The sequence below is a fragment of the Meleagris gallopavo genome, chromosome 7 (assembly GCF_000146605.3).
Source record: "Meleagris gallopavo isolate NT-WF06-2002-E0010 breed Aviagen turkey brand Nicholas breeding stock chromosome 7, Turkey_5.1, whole genome shotgun sequence".
Lineage (NCBI taxonomy): Eukaryota > Metazoa > Chordata > Aves > Galliformes > Phasianidae > Meleagris > Meleagris gallopavo.
Genome location: NC_015017.2, coordinates 26,858,268 through 26,868,248, shown reverse-complemented (window position 1 = coordinate 26,868,248; position 9,981 = coordinate 26,858,268).

The following is a 9,981-nucleotide window of genomic DNA, read 5'->3' as shown; positions in this document are numbered from 1 at the left end:
ATCTTCAAAAAAGTTCACCAGAAAAGATTATTTAAAAGATTCTGAACACATTAGTGAGATATTCTAGAGCAGAGCAAATTTGTTGTTGCTAATATGCTACTGGGTCGCTCAGGAAACTGATTTTATGATGGTTTTTTGTTTGTTTGTTTGCTTTCCCCTAAAACATACAGAGAACAGTCTAATTCTACACCATCGTGCGCCAATAGCCAGTGGCATGAAGATTGCAGTGTCTGGGACAAGATCAAGTTCCAAATTCCTCTTCTAATTCTTACTCAGTAGAGAGTTGCAACTGAGTATCTCAAATCGTGGGTCTCCGTCTAAGACACCTAGCTGTTTACTCATCACAGATGAGCGGGAATAAAAGGAAAAGATCAGGCATCTACTCTTATTATACTACTTCTTCCTCTCTTTTTTCCATAAATTCCTGAAAATTGATACCTTCAATATTTCATCAGCATGAAAAGCTATTTCCAAAATCTAAATGTGCTCCAGTGCAACCAAACCATACAATGGTTACTAGTAGCTTACTAGCCTAATATTGAGTATATTATTACTGGTTGTTTCATGTAGAAATTTTAATCAGCCACTCTTTCTCAAAATCGGATTTTGCATATTTGATATTCCTGACTGAGCAAGCAGAGTTCTTTCCTGTTGTATGAAGCAATGACACGGATTTAGCTGCATGCTCAACCATGTGATCCAGGTATACATAGAACATCTGCTGCTTGAACTTGCTGCTAGAATGAATCAGATTTTCAGGAGCTAAAGCACCTTCAGTGATACTCTCCCAGCAAAACACAAAGTATTTCTTAGAATCAATATTTGTTTCCAATCTGCATCTGTTTCAAATGACTTGACCATAAGCTCTAAGATTTTCACAGGTCCACGATTTATTTTTTCAGTGAAAACTCTCCCTTTTTTCCTTATTGAGCATTCAATATTCCAGGTATCTAACATGAACTATACTTAAGAAATATTTCACTCTGAACATTTTTGCATTTAAATTCCTGCACAGTATTTCACACACCCTGATAAGGTCTATTCACATTTCCAACACCAGAGATTGCTCTTCAGTTAAAATCTATTATTGTCACTTTACAAGTCTCTCCCATTCAAGAGCTCAAAACACTGTAGAAGAAATTCCCCTGGTACGTAAGGAATTATCATGGTTTTGCCTGCATCTGAGCAAGGAGGGTATCTTCACCATCGCCCTACTCATCCAATGAGCTCCATTTGAATAGGAGCCTCTGTTAGAGTCGGAAAGGCACAGAAGAAGTGTTTGTTCAGAGGATTACCCATAAAGCACCTATTCCAGGATCAAGGCCAGTGTCTTTTTCAAAAACTTTCCCATGGTGATATATCAAATCAGAGGCAGAATAAGAAACAGAACTAGCATCTCCTGACCCCTGCTGCTGGGCTCCAAATGCAAGAGACTATTTTTCCTCCTTTGCAGCAATTCATCACTTCTGCAACATGATGCCTTTGAAAGGCTGGTGTTACATAACAAATGTACATAACAAAGTTAAATTGTCCTTGTGTGAGACATATAGGAGATTTTCATTTTGGGTTCATGTTAAAAAATAATACAAGTTATCTTGCTCCAAGATCTCCTCCATTTTCTAATAACTAAGTCTGGCAACTGTGGTGGAATTGTCAAAGAGAAATAAAGAATGCATTCCTTAAGTTGATTATATTTCTGGGAAAGTATGCGTGCCAGGCAATTAAAGAACTCAAGTGTTCAGTTTATACAACATTGGCTCATCTCTATCATCTTTGTCAAAAATGTCTACAATTTATAGCTTACCACAGGTTACTCAGCTGGTTCAATTTTTATTTTTTTCTATCATTATTATTAAAAAATAAAAAGTTGCTACCTCCGAACTTTTACAGCCATGCGTTTTAGCTGCGAGTCCTAAATGGAGTTTTCCGTGAATAATTCAAGTTCCTCAGTTTCTTATTTTAGCATCAAAAGGGTAGTGATACGTGACTAAAGAAAGTCTAGCCAAGATCCTATGGAGCTCTATGTCAATCTGAAAACAAGAGTAAAGATAGAAATACCTATGACAGCAATTAATGAAAATATCATTATATAACTCATTGAAGCAATCATTTAAACCCTATTGCTTTATCTAAAACCAGGAGAGGAAAAAAAAAAAAAAAAGCTTTCAATCTATAATTAAGTAGGTAAAGCTATGAAGAGGTCTACAGCCAATTTTGGAATGCTACTTATTTGGAACAATTCCAATGTCAGCAATGGTGAAAGGATATAAAAGGTGATGACTATATTTGTATTACGTAGCAACGATTTTTTCAAGAACAGTATCAAGAGACAAACAACAGGTTTTTTCCTTATTACATCATTCTCCAGATTGTACCAGTTTAGCAAGTTTGGTCTGAGAAGGAAATGATTCAGATTTCATCACTGCAGCCTAACTCAGCTTTTGTTACTTGTTTGAAAGAAGAAGAAAAAGCGTTTATGCAATTTCTAACCACATCAATTGAGTTAAAAGGTAACTAATAAAAGGTCTTAAACCTATTGCTGTTTATGACCGACGGAAATTTTGCCTAATCTTTACTGGTGGAAGAATAAGTCTCCATATAGATTGGATGTTATAAATCTTAACTTATACGGAACCTCCTGCCCCAGTCGGACACAAAAATGTTTCAACTGATGACACTTTTCCTAAGAAAATAAACTGGATTCTAGACAAGAAATATAACCTATCCAGCACTAACAGAAATCAGTACAAGACTTTTCCAAGTGAGCATTGCATTTCACCCACTGTAAGTGTCAGGAGACAGCTTAGCTTTGTTCTGCAGAAACTTCTCCGGAAGACTTAGGTACCAAGCAGAAAAATTGCAGAGAAATTTACGTATAAATATTGCTGCCCACCTTTTCTGCCAATGCTTGACTTAAAAAAAAGTATTCACCGTATTTGTGCCAGTTAGGAAATGCTGTTACCTCCCTCTTTCCCAGCACACATTGCAGACCACAAGCATGGTAAGTAACACCGGAATTAAAACAAATGCAAGGCACCTTTATTCTACCGCTTAGCCTTGATGCAATGTGACCTCAAATATCGGTCTTTGTTTTCCCTCCTCCTACTGACCTTGGAGCCAAGAAAGAACCTTTCTTGTCAGAAGTTTTAAAGATTTTCCCATATTATCTGAATGGATTTCATTCATTTTACTTTTTAAGGTATGATTTTGGCTTAATTTCATTTAATTGATAAAGCTTTTCTCCACTTCTGCATCACTGTGTCACTCCCCACTAGTCTTATTTTCCATAACACACTGAAGCTAACTCAATAAAGTTGTTACTTGCTGTTCAGCTATGATCACTTTGTGAGTAAACTCTAGCATTTCTCTAAAGGTTGAATGAACGACCACTTAGGTTCATTAAAATGTGCTGTTTCAAAAACATACATATAACATCAAGAAACTGCCTCCTTCAGCTGAAGTAATTCTGTAAACTCTCACAGGTTTAAATACTTTGTCTTACATCTCATCCTACGATTTAACTGCATTGGATTTTGCTGCCTTCCTGACCTAGTAGGTGTCCACTCTCCTTTTCTTGATCTAGCAAGTAAGAAAGCAAAGCTTTATTTTATACAAGTCCTAGGTTAGGATTTTTCCATACATAATCCACTTTCCTGCTGCTTCAATACCTTTTATCTTATTAATCTTTGTGGAAAATCATCAAGAACAACTTTGCTTCCCGACCTCTCCAGCCGTGCCTGGTTCTCACTTTAACCTCACACACTGCTGACTTCACATAATGTATTGCCACATCCCTTTTTCCCTGTAATTCAATTACAGTTTGTATCCCACCCTCTGTTGTAATTCTTTGCTTTACCTATGTCCTTTGCAAATGTCTCTGACCTGCGATTACCTGATTTCCCATTGGTTTCACTAGATTAATTAATACTCTGCATTATGTTTCTCCTGTATGCCCTGAAGTATGGTTCCATTTTCATTGATGCATCACCCATCTTTCCTGCACTACCCTCCCTTCCATGTTTACAAACGCCAAGCCAAGTTTAACCCTCTCCGCCCTGACACACCTATTTAGCCACACACTGAAGAACATGAGATTGTCTTGACCTCCCTGCACTACATAATGCTGGAAAGCATCCATAAAAAACCACCAGAGGCCTTCTGTTGAAGTACTCAGAAGTTAACTTTCCAAAACTCTTCCCTACACCAACGCCAACATACGCCATGACCAAAAGTTTTTTCTTAGCTGTCATCAAATAGGCTTTTTTATCCAGCCAAGAGCTGCTGAGCAGTTTTGAGGTCACCACATACTCATCTGTAACTACAAGTCTGATGATAAAATCTCCCATTCCTGTGTAATTACAATCTCTGAAATGACCTTCATACCATATAATAGTTGTGAAGGAACTTGTCAGATTACTTCATCTTACAGCCATTTTGGATCAAGAAGATAAGGAGTCAAGTGAGCCTGCACAACTACACAACTGCTTCCTTGTGCTCATTAGCCTCAAGTTGCCAGAAAAGCCTTAAAGAGCAACCGCACAGGTGGCTGGAGGATGAAGCCTTGTCCATGCAGGACACCAGAACGGTGGCTAAAGGGTTACAATTGCTCTCTATAGATAAGATAAAGGATAAGAATCAGAGAAGAAGCGTTATTTAGACAAATGAAAGAGCTGGCGCATGGACAACTGAGTGTGAGCTTGTCATGAATGAAGGTAATGCTGGGAGTTGAAGCAAGGTCTCTCCACCATGTCTGACAGTCCCTCAGTAAGAGGTATGAGAAAAGGAAAGTACTAAGGGATTTTTTGTTTTCTTTTTTGTTGTTTTTTTCTGTTGTTGTTTTTAATTGTGACATATACAGATGTGTCTACCTCTAATATAGTGAGCTGAATCCAGAAATGCAAAATATCTTTTCCAATCCTTCAGAGTTGTACTACTTTAAAGATAAAGGAAGGGACCTTCAGTATACCAAAACAAAAATATATATATATATATCCCTCACTCAAAGCACACCCTTCTTATTGATTGCCTGGCCTGTGTACTGAATACTTTTCCTCCCATTACTCTTTCTAGAGTGCTTACACCCTCTGGCATAGCTACTGTGCCTTTCTTTACACTTGACTGCAATAAATGGCTAAAAGCTTAATTCAGCCACATCCAGGTTTATTATATTCAATCCCCTCTAGCAAGCATACTTCAGACAACTTCATTTGAGTAACTGATCCTCCAAAGTCAATCGGGGAACTCCAATGCAAGGAGCAAGCTTGAGGTCAATGCTTCCCAATAGGCAAGAAAGAAATATCTTGACTGAAGTCAATGAGACAATTGAAGCACTTAAGTAAAACACACGTTTAAATGCTTTTCTTTGAGGCTGTAACCCACAAATCCATATGCTGGATTTTAAACAAAAAAATTTCCTTTAAAAGGGTAGGCTGAAATTAATAGACCACAGATCTTATAACAAATATTTGAGTACGCTTTTGAAGTGGACTTAAATCATATATCTTACATTAAGCATAGCTCATCATGAGAGTTGAAGTCATCTCCAGACTTCAGAGATCTTCAGGCTATTGAGCTTTTGCTATTAAATATTTTTTTCCATTTCAGCTGACTAGCACCTAAAGGCTGATTGTGCAGCTTTAACTTGCAGGAAAAAGGGGCAAAGTTCATCTTCCCTTGAGTTGGATTTGTGAATTGTTGTCACATTTAGGGGCATTATCTGATGACTGTTATCTGATGACTGGAGAGTAGGCAACATATGAATCGAAGAACAGCCAGTATACAACTCTAGAAACATACAGATACACATGAGCAAAAGAAAGGAAATCTGGCCATTACTGAACAATCCTCATATTCATATAGAAAAGAATGCTAGCTTTTCCTCCACACAAATTCTTCAGCACAAATACTGCCCAGCCCCCACCTAAAATCCCAGTAAAACAGGATAACAAATGTCAGAGTCTTCCTCCAATGAAAATAGATATCGCTGTAATATTTGGCTCTGTAACATAATTAAAAAACAATTTAAAGCCAGATACTTTGACTTCTTTTGTTGTCTTTCTACATTGCAATCTGCACATAATTAATTTAAAAGAGACACAGTCTAATTAGCTTGCAATAATTTTTCTTTTATGTACTCCAAGTGCAAATCTAACTATTAAGCTGGTAATCGGGGACAGTGAATGAGCACTTGTCCTGTGTCTTAATCAGCAAGTTTAATTTTATACATCGAGGAGAAGAGTTGCCAAGTCAGACACAAAATGGTAGAAAACAGGAAATTCTGTAAAGAAATACTACATAGTTGCTGCTTTGTGGGACTGGTAAGAAAAAGGAGTAAAACAAAGAGAAGCATGCATTTGCATTCAAACAATCTTTAAACGATGCCCCACTAGAAGCATTACATAACCAGTCACAAAGTTTTTGCCTTTGGATCACACTTAAAGTGTCTCATCAAAATTGCATCTTGAAGGAAAGAAAAATCACTACTTATTAAATATAAATATCTGATGTTAAAAACTGCTTTTAGTGTGGTTATGTAATATTTATTGTTCTGTGGCTAAGGTCATATAAAGATCACATGTGACAGGTGATGTATTTTTATTGCTCTCTTTATGTTAAATGCCTCTCTACTAAGATAGTTCAAATGTTCTTGTCTCTTTGTTCTGTAAAGTATTTAAATCATGACATACACAGGAACTGTTATACTCCAAATAATTCAGGAGCCAAAACACAAGTAATATAGAAGTCATCTTTTGCAGATACTAGTGTTTGGGTTCAGGTGGCAGAACTACATTCTTGTTTCCTGTGCCAGGCCATTGCAAAACTGCTGCACAAACCCAGTTCTGATAGCTCCTGGCACGATTTCCTCACTTAGTAGTCTTGGTGGTCTCAACCAAGGTTATATTTATCCACGTCAGAAACTAATGCCCAGCCTGGTAAGACTGCCAAAACTTTGCTCAAGAGTGTGCAGGAGGTCAGGACAGGGTACCACTCCTCCTCACCTTTTCCTGGCTCCACCTGACCACGTGTGACCCTGTCTGTCAAAGCCATGATATCTGTCTGTCTGTCTAATTACCCCAGTTGACACCCAGGGAGGGCGCTACTCATTCATAGAGCAGGTAGGACAGAAACACACTGTGAAAGCATGAGAAACCTCCCACCCCCGCATCGCTAATGAGCTTCAACCCTGGCCTAAAAGCAGAAGCAGATGCTGAACTCCAGGGCCATGCAACCACGGCCTCTGTTGGATTGCAAAGGAGAACAACCATTTGTGATGTTGATTCATAATTACCGTTTCTGACAACTGTAATAAGGACTTTGTAGGTTAACAAATACCCGCTTCATTCTTTGTCAGGAATATTTTGTTTGCATCACTATAAAACAAGTATCAACACTTACAAAAGAAAGGATACCTTTGTTCATATCTGACCAAAGGATTTCTATTTTCAGGGCAGATGAGCCACTCCTTCGACAACTCCTTCGTGTGGCCAGCAAAAATGACTGTACACATACATTTGCAAACTGTTACTAGTGTTTTGATAAACTAAACAGGGTCCAGAGTACTTTCATGGATTCCAAATGAAGAGGGGAGCAGATCTTCCTTCCTTTGAAGTTGTGGCTATCTTCCAAGTTACTTCAAAAGGGAAGAAGTTGGGTACTTGCTTAGAGTTAACAAAGGTATAAGAGTGGAATTTGGCGTAAGGTATAGGAAAACATTCACGTTAATTAGCAAGATAAGAATAAGCCACATTCAGCTCCTCAAACCACTCCACTACTTTTCAAAGAATACAATGTTAGACTAACCTAGTATTTGCTAGCAGTACAGGAGTTTTGAGACTCTACATCAAAGTTTGGGTCTGTAATTCAATGAGGTCAAAGCCTTATTGCCAAGATAGATTAATGGGGCTTCCTGTACGCTTTCAGAAGTGCTCAAGGTACCACTTATTTACATGCATCGATAGTTATTGTATTGTACAGTATCCCACACTGAGAGCAGCCAAAAAATGTAAATGGACTGTAAGTGTCAATGCAAATTCTCCCATTCTGAGAATGTGCAATATGCAAGCTTGGGTTATTTATTAATTTTTGTCATCACTGATTGATATCTTGATTAATTGCCAGAAGGCATTGGACCAGGTGTTAACTATGTGCAGATTGGATGCAGTGTTCTGTGAACTTCACGCTGTATTAAAGGCACAGACATGCCCAGTTGGAGCAATAAGCCTTTGTTTGCTTTGGCAGGGCTCGCAGCTCCCCGGGGCCAATGCCATAAAGAGGTTTCTGTTAGAAGCCGCAGTGCTCATTGTAGAAAAATTGCCCCTCAAAAAATTAGCATGGTACAATGAAGGATGCATAATGTTACGCAAATGACAGCTGCTTAGCCGAAACAATAGCTACGAGATGGCATTTGCCAGGGTGCACATCTCATGTAAATTAACTTACCAACTGTAATAGGAAAAATAAAAGAAGTGAGGTCCGAACCTGTACAGCCACTTCAGGGATCCATCCCAGGCACACAGAAGATCTGAAAACTCCCACTGATATCAAAAAGTTGGGCCAGGCCCTCAGATGTTGCAAGGACCCAGGTGGGCACAGGCTGCCAGGAGCAGCCTTCTTCTTATTAGGGCAGAACGAAGCCTTGGAATTTGTTTTACGAGTGGAAATCTGGAGCCATTTCCCACTAAGGCACAAATCTGCAGCTGCTGACCCTGCACTGAGAGGACACCACCAGACCCCCAGCCACAGCAAAGAGCTACATGGATTCATCCCATATTGCGCTCTGCCTCAGGCGGCTCCAGCTCTGATCCACACCATGTTCACCCAGGGGATGGGTAGAATTTCCCGATTTACTGCCATGAGGAAAGGGCCCGCAAAAGCCAAAACACCACAAGAGGGATCAGAATCAGTCCCTGAGCCTTTGTGCCCTCTGCGCAGCAGAAGGGACATTGTCCTTGTTCAACCGATTAGAAATACCAATCATTGACATCAAAATCCAGCCTTGGAGTGCAGGCTAGACCAGAAAGGGCTATGCAGAACAGAAAAAGAAACAGCATTAGCAGCGAAAAAATGCAGTCTGTTCCATGTTGGGTTGCATTAGCTTTTGCATCTTCAAACCTAGAAATGCTTTGGTTTATTCTGAGCATCTTGCTGGAAAAAGTTTCACAAGAATGCGTGGCAGAATCCAAGGGAACAGAAACAAAGTCATGTGCTCAATATAACATTAACACACATTTTTTTTAAATAGATTTTTTTTTTTTTTTTTGTTAGCAACCAGATGCATGAACAGAAAGAAACAAGATGCAACCCCAGAATCGAGGGCTGTAAGAGGAAAAAAAACACTGAAATCCAAGCAGAAGGCAACCAATCATTTGTCATTTCTACAGGAAGAAAACAATTGTTTCATATAGGGGAGCTGGTGGGGGAAGGAGGAGAGCATGGAGCACTGGTTTGATTTACATAGGAGTTTCCCTTCATAGTGCGAGGATTAACACAGCCCCTACTGAAAAGGCGGGAGAGCTCCAAAAGCAAACAAGGTGGCGTTTGGGATTTTTTTTCTTTCCTTTGCTTCAGAAAGGGCCCCGTGATATTGCAACTGTTGCTCATCACATTAGCAGTGTGGGAACAGGAAAAAATCCATAGCGTGAAGGGGGAGGAGTGGGGAAGGGGCTCCAGGCATGGGGGAGGGGGACATCGGTTGACAGCAAAGCAAAGCAATTAAAACCTAAAATAAGAGGTGGTTGTGAAATGGTCTTTGCATTAGGACACAGCCAACAAAAATGTTTATTTTGTAACAGAACTACTATGGTCTGAATAATAAATCAAGAGTAAGTAATTACTCATCACCTATTTGGGGATGGAAAAAAGTGATGACGCCAGGGAGGCTGGGCTCAGCCTGGCCGAGCCTAACAGCCACATTGGAAATTAATGCAGTGCTGCTGCTGGAATTGGGGAAGAGAATTTGCATAATGCAGATCCACAGGTCTC